Source organism: Canis lupus, chromosome 23 (assembly GCF_048164855.1).
Source record: "Canis lupus baileyi chromosome 23, mCanLup2.hap1, whole genome shotgun sequence".
NCBI classification, from domain to species: domain Eukaryota; kingdom Metazoa; phylum Chordata; class Mammalia; order Carnivora; family Canidae; genus Canis; species Canis lupus.
The window spans coordinates 28,623,532-28,635,630 of record NC_132860.1 but is presented as its reverse complement, the minus strand read 5'-3'; the positions used below and the strand labels follow the sequence as shown (position 1 = coordinate 28,635,630).

Here is a 12,099-nt window from a genome sequence, read left to right as displayed (position 1 = left end):
TGTTCTCTACTATGTTCATCTGTGAGCATGTGTCTGTGATGTGTGGGTTCAGGGCACTGGCCCTTCTTCCTTGCGCCTAAGGGTGATTCAGGGGGTGGGAGGAGATCTCATCAGTGAGATCTCTATCGTACAGCTAACAACAGATAAATGATGGAGCTTGTCTGATGGCTGGGGTTTAAATCTGTGTCTGTATTCACTCATGCATTTCATGCATACATGCATTTGCTCATTTATTGAAAACCCGTATTCACTTCCTCCAACCCTTCATTTCATTTAGGAATGCCAGGCCATAGGTGATCTTGTAATGCAGCCCAAATCCTTCATATAAGGGAATAAAGGCTCAGGGCAGGACACTCATGTACCTAAGGTCACACAGCAGCAAAGCACCTGGACAGATTTCAGGGTACAGAGGATGGGTGCCGAGTTTGGGTTTCAGGTAAAATCCGAATAGGTGTTAGTATATCCCAGTGAGCTCCATCAGGCTCTGCTACCCCAGCCACCTGCCGCAGGGCCCTGGAGATCCTGGAGGGGTTTTCAGCTTGAAAAGCCACTTCCTGTTTGGGGCCAAGCACTTCCTTCAAGTGACTCACAGGGCTCCCACTGGCCCTGTGGTGGGAAACCAGGGTGGGGGTAGGGCTGGGCCCAGGCCATGTCACCTTCTGCCTGCCATCCCAGCTGGGTGACCTGAGACCAAGCAGTGCGACAGACTGGAGGTAGGAGATGGATGCTGCCCATAGAGGGACTGACAAGCAGAGGCTGGGACCCCTCCAGGAGAATTGGAGACACTTTCTCATCTGTGCAGAAGGATAGTTAGGTTGGAAAGAATACAAGGCTAGGAGTCATGAGCTTGAATTTCTGACACCAACTTTCTCATGAACTTGCCAGCTCTCCACCCTTCTCTGGGCCTCCATCTCCATGTGTCAGGGAGGGTTTGCTAGGTAACATTTCGTGGTGGCTTGTAAACCAAGAGATTTGGGGTTGAATTCTGGCTCTGCCACTTTGCTGGCTCTGTCTGTCCCTCAGAGTCTCCATTTTTAAATTTGAAATAATAATCACTTTAAGCCTTTTACATAATTTAATCCTCACATCAACCCTATGAGTCAGGTTTGATACTGTTGTCATCATTGTTACTATTTTATAAGGAGGTGTTTGGAGGCCCAGAGAGGTTAGGTAACTTGCCCAAGGTTACAGAGTAAGAGTTAAGATTCTGACTTGGACGATTTAACCCCCCACCCATGCTGTTAACAATGATATTCTTGCTACTCAAATTGTGGCCCCGGACCTGCAGCACCACCATCCTCTGGGGGCTGGCCAGAAATGAAGACCTTCGCGTCCCTGTCTAGACCTACTAGAAAACACTGTGTCAGACTGTGTATTAACAAGGTCTCCAGGTGATTTGTTTGCACATTGAAGTTTGAGAAGCCCTGCTCTATTTATATTCTATATGTCACTTAGGGTCATAATGAGAGAAGAAGGAAATAAGTATGCTTTGTAGAATGGAAAGTGCAGTGCTTCCAGAGCGCTGGGAGAAAGCCGGGACTGCAGGTAGAGGGAGGCAAGGGTAGGGTGCCCCGGTGGGGGGTGAGGGGGTGGGTTGGTCTCTCTCTCTCTCTCTCAGTAGCTGGAGGTCACTTCTAAGTTGTCTCTGAGTCCAGCTCGGTTCCCCTCCAGTCTGAGGCTGAATCTTGGCCGTGCGTTTCTTGCTGGTGTGTGGCTCCAGGGCCTGATGGGGTTGGAGGGTTCTCATGTGGGCGTGGGCATGGGCTTGGGTAGTGGGCCTGAGCCACCCCCGTCATGAGTCTGCAGGGCACCAGGAGGCCTGGGTCCCAGCCCTGGCTCTGCCTCTCTTGGAGGCCTAGGTGGGCTCCTGGCAGCCTCAGTGCACCCTAGTGGGCAATGTGACACATCCCCACAAGGCTGCAATGCTGCCCCAGAGCTGCCTCCCCTCTCGTTTCCTCCCCGAGGCCTGTGGGTACCATCTTCCTCCCAGTTCCTGGGCAAGACGGCTGCTCTGCCGGCTGTAGGAGCCGGCGATGGGGCAGGCAGCACATGAGTCAGAAGTTAGCTGCACAATTGCAGAGGCCAGATCCCGCCCCCAGCCCACTGGCCCTCGCTCAGTGGCTGCCTCAGAAGAGTGCTGCTTTGGCAGCTCCCTCCAGAGAAGCAAGTCTCTGGGCAGCAGGAAAGGGCCTCAGCACCCCAGAAGCCACCTGCAGCCCCAGTGTCTCCCCAAGGTAGCTGGGGCTTGGATTGCATTTCTGTGGGTTCTGGAGGGGGCAGGAGTTATTCAGGGTACTGGCTGTCCGGTACCCTGGACAGGTTGGGGCTGGTTTGTAGGCAGCATGTGTGGAGGTAGGATTGCTTGTGAGGGGTCTGGTGGCCCACAACTGGACCACCCGCCAGCTTGGCAGCTTCCCTGGACAGGGACCAGATGTGGCCCATCCCTGAGCCCCGCACCCAACACAGGATGGGCAAGGCCACGGGGACTCACAGAGAATCAGGTGGGAGAGGAGAAGGCAGGGCGCACTGCTGAGTGGTCTGACTGGTTTTGTCCCCTTGTTCCTTCAGCGGTCCCAGTGAAGGGACATCACCACCTCCGTGGACAGGACATCCTCAGGAGCCCCGCCTACAGCCACTGATACCTTCTTCCAGGTAAAGAAAAGAGAAAGGAAGGGTGGGGGGGAGAGAGGAGTTAGAGAAGCTAGAGAGGGCAGCACGCTGGCTGCCAGCAGTGCCTGCCTCTCCCAGGGGTACAGTGCCTTACAGTTTACCAAAAAATAATAATAATAATCAAGAGGAACAGGGATCATTGTCCACCTGATGGGTGAGAAAAAGAACTGCAGCCCTCAGCAGGGTTGTCTGGTAGACCACTTATTCCCACATACCCAGTACTTACTCAAGCCCCTGACATGTGTTAGCTCCTCCAATCCTCACGTCAGCCCAGGCGGTGGGTGCTATTATTATCCTCCTTTATAGATAAGGAGACTGAGGCCTAGTGGTATTATACCAATTAGTAGGTGGTAGAACTGGGTCTCATCTCAAACCCAGGCAGACTGGCTCTTATTGCACATTCTAAATCCCTGTGATTAACTGCCTCTAGAGCCATGTATTCACCTAAGCTTCCTTGACCTCCAGTCGGGGGGTTTAAAGGGCTCCCATTGCCAGGGGAGATCTGTATTTTACAAGATAATCCTAGAAAAAGTGACGCTTCAGCCAAAGGAATGAATGGCAAATGGTGGAATTGGAGGTCTTGACACACGCAATTGGCACGCACCTTGAAGTTGTCCTGAGCCGGCATATTCCTGCGACTTCCTTTCTCAGCATTCTAGTAAGCCCAGGTTCCTTTGGTCATGCAAGGGAAGCTGAGAAATTTGAAAGGAGGGAAGAAAAGGCCCCAGGTTCTCGAACATGCCTGGGAATAGAGGGGCCTACCCCGTTCTTCAGGGGACACCTGGTGAAGAGAGACAAGTGACAGGAAGTCAGTATTCTGTGCTAATGCTGAGGTCATCTGATACTAGACCCAGAACAGATGTGTGCAAACAGATATCAGGGGGTTAAGCAAAAATGGTGGGAGAAAATACTTAATTGAGACTTTTTTTAGTAACTTTTTTTTTTCTGTAAATTGGGAGAGGCTAATTATCATTCAGGAGCAGAATTGGAAGCAGGCTCAGAAGTGGCTCTGCAGTCGCGCAGCACAGGAGGCTCCGATCTCCTTTCCTTCCGCCGCACGTTTCACCAGCTTTTCTGGCTGACAGATAAACCAGAGCCTCCTTGGTGCTGGACCTGGTGCAGGGACATAGTGACTCCTCTAGCAGGGCCGGGGGGCGGTGGGGGGGGGGGGTCTCTTGTGTCCCCGTGGCCCGGTGCGGGGCCGCAGGCACTGAGGCTCTTCAGAAAAGCTTGGCCAAATGGTTCCGAAATCTCTGCCTGGGGAGGCTCTCAGCTACGGAAGCAGATAATTACCGGGCACAGAGGCCTGCGATCACGTCTCCAGTTTTGCCAGATGACATGACAGGAACACAAAGACGGGGGGCGGGGGGCCTCTGGGGGAGTGGGGGGATCAGACCAAGCTTTGCATAGGGTCCGTTTGTTAAGATGGAGAGGATTTGAATTGGGGTGGCGCGGAGGGCTTTCCTGGCAGAGGGCCCAGCATGAGCAAAGGCGTGGAGGTGAGGAGGCTGGATGGTGTGGAGTGCCTGGAGCAGAGGGGTGTGAGGAGGGGCAGGGGGAGGTGCGGCTACACAGGTGGCAGAAGAGGAAAGGAGCAAGAGAAAGATTCCCCAAATGGTAGGCCTTGCTTCTCTTCCCATCCCCAAGGGCCTGCTTGGGAAGCCGGTTTGTATGATAACTCTGCTGTTTTACATAAATAAATAAAATAAATCATTGCTCTCTATTCCCTCTGGGGGTAAAAACTGGGCAGGGACAAGTTTGCTCAGTGCAAGTCTCTGCCAGACTGCGCTTTCTCCTTTCCCTCCCATTTGGGCACCCAATCGCCCCGCTTCACAGGGACCTCAGAGGGAAAGGCCCCGGAAAAAGTCAGCCTGGTCCCTGTGACTGAATCATCCAGCTCCTGGGAGGTGATTCAACAGAGATGTCAACAAGGTGAGAGGTTGATGCAAGCCTTTCCCTCTCCAGGACCCCAGGCTGACCCTTGAGGCCCCACCAGAAGCCCTGAGAATGTTTGCTCACTCTGCCTTCTCCAGGGAGAGCCTGCCACTGCTAGTGGGGGGTGGGGGGGTGAAGGATGGGGGTCCTGGTGGCTTCAAGGGGGAAGCACTCAGTCGTTCAGGAAGGGAGGGGCCTGTCACAGGGAGTATGCAAGCCTATGCAGGCCACTCTGCTGGGGAACCACCCCTAGGAGCTAGATGGGGCATATCTGCCGGGGAAGGGAGGCTGGATGGAATGGTTCCAGATCTTTCTTGGTGCTGACATTCGATGAGTTTAATAGTCTGAAATCCAAGGATAGTTCTTAGATCCTAGGATTCTGTGATTGTATGAGTCTCGAGTGAGGTGATTCTAAGACCCTGGGTGTGGAGAGTTTGTAGCTAGAGATTTTCAGTTCTGAGATGCTAATAAGCTCTGCATTCTGGGCAAGGCCAGGTCACTCCTGGCGGCTATTCAGCCCATGCTCATAGTCCTGACTTGGGAAAGAGTGGTCCTTCCTAGGCCAAGAGAAGTCGGGTCCCCTGGACAGGGGTATTCCTGGCTCCTGTCCAGCGCGGAGCCCCAAACACATGGGTCTGTCTCCCTAGGGCCTTGACTGAAGCTCAGCAGTCCTATCCTGACCTCCACCAGCCTCTCCGCCTCGTCTGTATAATGGGCACCTGGTACTTACCTGAGGAGCTGGCCAGATGCTTCAGTGAGCGGGTGTGTGGAGGCTCCCGTGCGCTGGAAAGCACTGGGCATGTGGCTATAGTTGCAGCTGCTGTTGTGCAGTGAGCTTGTCTCCTGGAAAGGAAGGTTCGTGTCTGATTCCCCATGAATCATTGTTGGCCCCCAGCAGTGCCTGCTACAGAGCAGAGGCTTCTTAAACATTTACCGAGGGAGCTCAAGAGCCTTGAGGTAGAGGGTAAATCGTTCCAGAGGCCACAGTTCCAAGGAAGCCGTCCCTTCCTGAGGGAGAGGCGAGGAGCACTTTCTGCAGGAGGACGGCCAAGAGAGGCAGAAGAACTGGGGAGGCCACTGCCAGGGCCTGCTTGGAAGATTGGTCTAGCTTGGCCTGCTCAGAGGGGAAGGGAAATAAGAGGTCTCCTGGCACGGAAGTGTTGGATAAACAGGCAGCCCTGGCACCACTGTGGAAGGAGATTAATAATGACCCTAATTATGGCCTGATTGATTCTTTGAGGCCTCCTGCAGAGCCCAAGCCTTGGCCACTGAGCAGCTTTTCCCCAAAGAATGAGCCGGAGTGACAGGGGCCTAGGGCTGCTGACCCTGTCTGCCCCTGCCCCCTGCCGGCCCCAGCCTGGAGCCAAGGATTTGTCTCCTGGGCTTGGGTTTAGTTGCTTGATGAGCTGCCTGGAGGTTCCATGCTGCCCCTGGGCTCCCAGAGGGCGAGGAGTCTCCTGTTGGCAACAGGCCCCCCCATCACCTCCAGATGGAACCCACATGGGGCTTAACTTGCTGGCTGGAGCCTGGGAATGCCCTCAGCTATGCAGGAGGCCCCATTCATGCCTCCCTGCCACCGGGCTCTCCTTGTGCTGTCCCCCTACCTAGAGCCCCCGTGTCCTCCTACTTTGCCACAAGTCCTTCCTTACTTCTGAGTTCTGCTTAGATCTGCCCTCTCCAAGAAGCCAGCCTGCAATGATCGGTGCTGGGGCCAAGGAGGCAAAGGAGTTATGAGACCCAGAAGAGACCTCGCCCCGGGGCAGGGAGGATTTCCTGGAGGAGGGGCTGCTGAACTGAGCCCAGTAGGAGTTTCTAGGCCTTGAAGATGGGCAGAGGGGCCCAGAGCTAAGGCCATTTCACAGGCACACCCACACTGGGAGCGGGAGAGGGGCAGGGCAGTGAGGAAGAGCCACAGGGCAGCCCTGGTCTACCTCCGAGGCCATGTCCCCTGAGCACTAAGGAGGCATCCTCATAGCCCTGTGCCTTTCATTTCTTGGGTTTTACTCTAAGGGAATGTTGGGGTCATCACTGTGACTTATCCAGCCTGCAATTACCTATACCTGGGTCCACAGTCAAAGCCAGTGGAGGCACCAAGGCAGGGGCAGAGCCCTGGTGGCCTGGGGCTCAGGATAACTAGGCCTCTAGCCATGTTGCAGGCCTTCCTGCAGCTTTCATCCTCATTTGGACTCTTCTGGTCAGTGGCAGGCTCAGGGTTTCCAGCATTAGTCCTGGGAAGGGGAGGGCTATTCCCCCCAGACCAGGCAAGAACTGTGGGGTTTGTCCTTCCTTTCCTGTGCTGCCCCATCTCTGCTTTTCTCCTGAGGATGAAGACAGAGCAGGGGGTTAGAAGGTTAGGGTGCATGCCAGAAAGGCCCTGGTTGGTCATCTGGTGGCATGTATCCCATGACACAACAGGAAAGCCGAGGCCAGAGGCTTGTGGGGTCACCCGGCTTGCTGGTCTCCCGAGGCTGGGCTGGGGTTGAGGCCAGTGAGGACAGGGGTTTCCCTTTTCTTCCCCTGGGTACTTGGCCGCATTCCCCTCTTTGCTCCCCTGGTACCAACCAAAATATTGGGCTTGGCTCTTTGATGTGCAGTTTGTAGTAATATGGGCGTTGTGGTTGACACAGACATGGAAGGCAGCAGGAATGTGGGCACACTGGGGCTAGTGCCATGGAAAGTCCTGGGTTCAAGTCTTCCCTTCTCCCCACTTAGCCATTTGGCCTTGGGTGAATCACTTAATCTCTCCTGCCTGCCTATCTAGCTATTGATCAATTGATTGATATAGGTATCTAAATTGAATACATATATATTTAATTAATAGCCCTCTTTTTAAAAAATATTTTTGTTTATTTATTCATGAGAGACACAGAGAGAGGCAGAGATATAGGCAGAGGGAGAGGCAGGCTCCCTGTAGGGATCCCGATGTGGGACTCGATCCTAGGACCCCAGGATCACGCCCTGAGCCAAAGACAGACCCTCAACCGCTGAGGCACCCAGGTGTCCCAATAGCCCTTTTTTGAACATTTTTAGGTCTAGAGAAGAATCAATCAGGAAGGGCAGAGAGCTGCTACATACTCTCCCTCCCCACCTCACAGTTGCCCTCGTTATTAACATCCTCTATTAGGGTGGTATGTTTGTTACAGCTGATGAGACCATGTTGACACAGTATCATTAGCCAAAGTCATAGTTTCCACTAGGGTTCACTCTTGGTGTGGTATATTCTGTGGGGTTTGACAAATGTGCTCATTATTATAGCATCATATAAAATAATTCCATTGCCCTAAAAATCTTCCATGCTTCTCCCACTCCCAGCCCCTGGCAACCACTGATCTCTTTATTGCTTCCACTGTTTTGACTTATCCATGATGTCATGTAGCTGGAATCATACAGTATGGAGCCTTTCAGACTGGCTTCCGTCACATAAAAATATGCTTTGAGGTCTCTTCATGTGTTTATGTGGCTTAATCATACACTTCTCTTTAGCACTGACCACTTTTCCTTTTTTCTAAGATTTATTTGAGAAAGAGAGCATGAGTTGTGGGGGGCACAGAGAGAGGGAGAAGCAGACTTCCCCACCGAGCAGGGAGCCCAATACAGGGCTTGATCCCAGGACCCTGAGATAACAACCTGAGCCAAAAGAAGCTGCCCAACCAACTGAGCCACCCAGGTGCCTTCACTGAAAACTATTCCGTTGTCTGGGTGGACTAGTTTGTTCATCCATTCACCTTGAGCCTATATTTCCAAACTGTAAAAGAAGTCTGTGGAGCTCTACTTTGAAAGATTGTCATCAGGAGATGACACAGGTATAACCCATGTCACTTTCTGTAGCTGCTTTCACTCTGCACCATGTTTTTAAGATTTATTCATGTTGTAGCATATATTCATGTTTTATTTCTTCTTATTGCAACCTTGGGTCCTTTTTTTTTTAATTACAAAACATTTCTTAAAAGACTTTATTTAGGGAGAGAGAGTGAGAGAGCGAGCAGGGGGAGGGGCAGAGGGAGACAGAATCTCAAGCAGACTCTACATCAAGCGTGGAGCTCAGTGCAGGACTCGATCTTATGACCCTGAGATCATGACCTGAGCCAAAATCAAGAGTCAGATGCTTAACTGCCTAAGCCACCCAGGCGCCCTTGCTTGGGTCCTTTTTTGTGTCACTCCATCTGGTCCACATTTCTCAGGTGAGTAGAGGCTCAGAGAGAGCTAGTGACGTCTGAGGTTACACAGCAAGTCAGCTGAAGATCAGGCTGGAACCCGGGCTCTGACACCTTGGCCTGAAATTCTTTCCGCTCTCAGGGAAGTGAAGAGGCTTGGGGGCCGCAGCCAGCACGGTCCGTGGCAGTGAGGGTGGTCATGCAAGGAAGGAGAAGGTCCGTACCCACGGTGTCAGGATGGGAGAGGACCCAGGAGGGCCAGCATCCTGCTCCTGCTCCATGGCAGGTGTTCACTCCATCCCAGGCCCGACTCCTTGGAGGCTCTCTCATCTACAAAACAGGAGTCTGTGAAAGCCTAGGGCTAGGGCCAGGAATTCCGACAGAAAATGGAACTCTGGACTGAGGGGCGCCCTTGAACATCAGGCTCAGAGGGGAGGGCTTTCTCTTACCCTCCCCAGCCCATCGGGCTGGTCCTGGAGGTGGCTTGGAGAAATCCATCAGTCCTGCGTAATGTCATTAGCCCTGGCAGGAAGAGGAGGTGTCGGGTGAGGCCGGGGAGAGTCTGGTCTCTGGGAGCTTGTCCGACTGCTCAGCGTCTGAACGGCACATCTCTGACAGCAGGACTTCCGGGCCTCCTCAGAAATATAGTCCCGTGAGTCCCCAGTGCCCCCTCCTCTTGCGGCTGGCCACCGAGGGCACGGGAATAACCGAGGCCACTCCATGGGGGAGGCAGGCCCGTCCGCCGCGCTCACACGGGGTGCCTGGGGTGGACTGCGGGATGCTCAGGGCCAGGGGAAGCTGGGAAACCCTGGAAGCAAACCTGGAGCTCAGGGGAGGCTCCTGGAGGAGGTAACATCTGAGCTGAGACTTGAAGCATGGAGAGGTGTTAATCAACAGAAGGGACAGCAGGTTCTGGAGGGTGAGGCTAGAAGTGTCAGAGGCCACATCCTGGCCATTTGCCTGTTGAAGAGCTCACGAGGGCCACAGGTGAGGTGGGGTGGGGCCCCCGGAGGGAGGCCAGAGGATTGCCTATCTAAGGGAGAGATGAGACCCAGGCCAGGCCAACAGCCAGGGGGCTGGTGAGAAGAGGCTGTGAGGGGTGTTAGAAGCGGGCTGCGGGGTAAGGAGGTCGATGTGGTCTGTACTGGGTCTGTAGAGTCTGGATGACACTCAGGAGCCGCTGGCTGCCTCTGTCGGGAGGCAGATATTGAGTGGGCTTGGCCACACCTGATAGCTGAAGCCCTGGGAGTGGAAGAAAAAGCCCCAGAACATGCAGGGGAGGGAGAAGAGGTCTGCCTCCCCAAGACTTCCCTGAGGTTCTGAAGAGTGTGAAAATTCACTGGGCAGGGTGGGGGTGGAGAGGGGAGGCGACTCCTAGAGCCGAGATCAGCTGAGCCCAGGGCTGCGGCCTAGTGCAGGCAGTTCTGCTTCCCCGATCTGAGATGGAATTTCCATTCTTGGTGCCTTGTAATGCTCAATTTGTGGGGGTGGGGCAGCGGAGGGCAGAGGACATATGGGAATCAGTCCCAGGCTCGGCAGGTTCTGGGAAAGGCTCGTGAGAATGGGGAACCTTGGTGTGGGGCTCCTGTTCACAGAATGCCCGCCTGCTGTACCTCAGTCACTGCAGGGATGTGCCCTCCAGGCAACCCCTCCCCTCCAATAATCTGGTCTCCTATAGGAGTCAAGGCAGAGGCTGTTACCTATTTTACAGATTGAGAAACCAAGGATCAGGGAAGAACCCTACAGGCCCCAACCACAGAGCAAAGGTGGGGTAAGATTTGGTTCCCTGGCTGTGTGGGATCTGGCCTTCTACCCCATCTGGAAGGCTGTGAATGTGGGAGTACATTTGTGAGCACACACTCCTTCTGGAGTGCAATAGAGGAAAGCAGAGAGCCCCCCCAAAACTGCCCCTCCTTCTCCCCTTTCCCCAACCCCATGGGACCTAAGCCACCAGACTGCAACAGCACACCATCCCATGCTGCCCCTAAGCCTGGGGCTCAGCTTGGCTCCGAGAGCCCCCAGCAGCTGCACCGTAGTCCACAGGCCTCCCCAGGGAGCCACGGGCACAGAGGCTACACCAGACAATTCCCAGCAATTAGGAGGCTCCAAGTCAGTCGATATTCCCAGCAAGGCCCTAATGCGTCTCCTCCCCTCCTACTGTCCAGAGGCTGTAATCTCTGTGCTGAGGTTAACCTTTGGTGGAGGATGGGGTGGGGATGGGGGTAGGTAGAGGCCCTGAGTGAGGCCAAGGCGGAAGTAGTGGGTGGACCTGGAGCCCAGCCTGACTCCTGGAGGAGCCCCTGGGGCACTTGGAGACAGCCCTCAACTCCCTGCTGTCTCCTGGAAGCATGTCCTGACCCAACATGCACAATGCTAAGTGCCCACAGCCTGCCTTTACCTCTTCAAGATACCAGCTCATGAGCCATTATGGCCAGCTCGCTAGTGCAGGGGTTAGTACGCTGCCCCCGCCAAGGGCTGGGCAGGGAGTTCTAGGCTTTGTGGGCCATTTAGTCTCTGTTATAACCAGTCCCCCCCACTATAGTTTCTGTTACAGCAGCCATAGACGTACATAGACAAATGATCGTGGCTGCATCCAATAAAACTTTATTTATGGACACTGAAATTTGACTCTCATATAATTTTCATGTGTCACGAAATATTCTTATTTTGATTTTTTTATCCCAAACTGTAAAAATACAGAAAAACCATTCTTAGCTTGTGGGCTACACAAAAATAGGTGGCCGGCCGGATTTGGTGCATGAATTATAATTTGCCAACCCTGGGTTTAGAGCACAGCCCTGGAGCTGGACTGACAGGCTCTGCTGTGTGACCTTTGGCAATGGCTAAACCTTTCTGTGCTTCAGATTTCCCATCTGGAAAGTGAGGGTGATAAAGATTTTACACGGGGAATGTAAAATGGTGCAGCTGCTTTGCTGTTTTGGCAAACGGTCCTTGGCCATTCTTCAGAAGGTTAAACATGGAGTCGCCACATGACCCAGTACTTCCATTCCAAAGAATGTACCCAAGAATGAAATGAAAATATGTTCGTGTGAAAACCTGTGCATTAGCAGTGTTAGTCCTAACAACTAAAAAAGTGGTAACAACCTAAATGTCCCTCAACTGATGAATGGATAAAATGGTCTCTTCATGCAATTGTAACTCAGCCCTGAAAAGGAATGCAGGACTGACTCTTGCTACAATAGAGTGAGCCTTGAATACTATTAAATGAATGAAACCAGACACAAAAGGTCACATATTGTATGATTGCAGTGATACAAGATGTCCAGAAACAGGAAAATCCATAGATTCAGAAAGTATATTAGGAGGGGGCATGGCCGGG

The 12,099-nt window shown here is 53.2% G+C and overlaps 1 protein-coding gene across 3 annotated transcripts in view; it reads left to right on the top strand.

The window, feature by feature from the left end:
* The window catches only part of GDPD5 (glycerophosphodiester phosphodiesterase domain containing 5), an 86,266-nt gene that overhangs the window by 29,766 nt on the left and 44,401 nt on the right, over positions 1–12,099 (top strand). For all 3 annotated transcript variants that reach the window (XM_072794662.1, XM_072794663.1, XM_072794661.1), the window contains exon 2: positions 2,569–2,652. The gene's annotated coding sequence lies outside the window, so the exon portion shown is untranslated. The remainder of the gene's footprint in view (positions 1–2,568; positions 2,653–12,099) is intronic.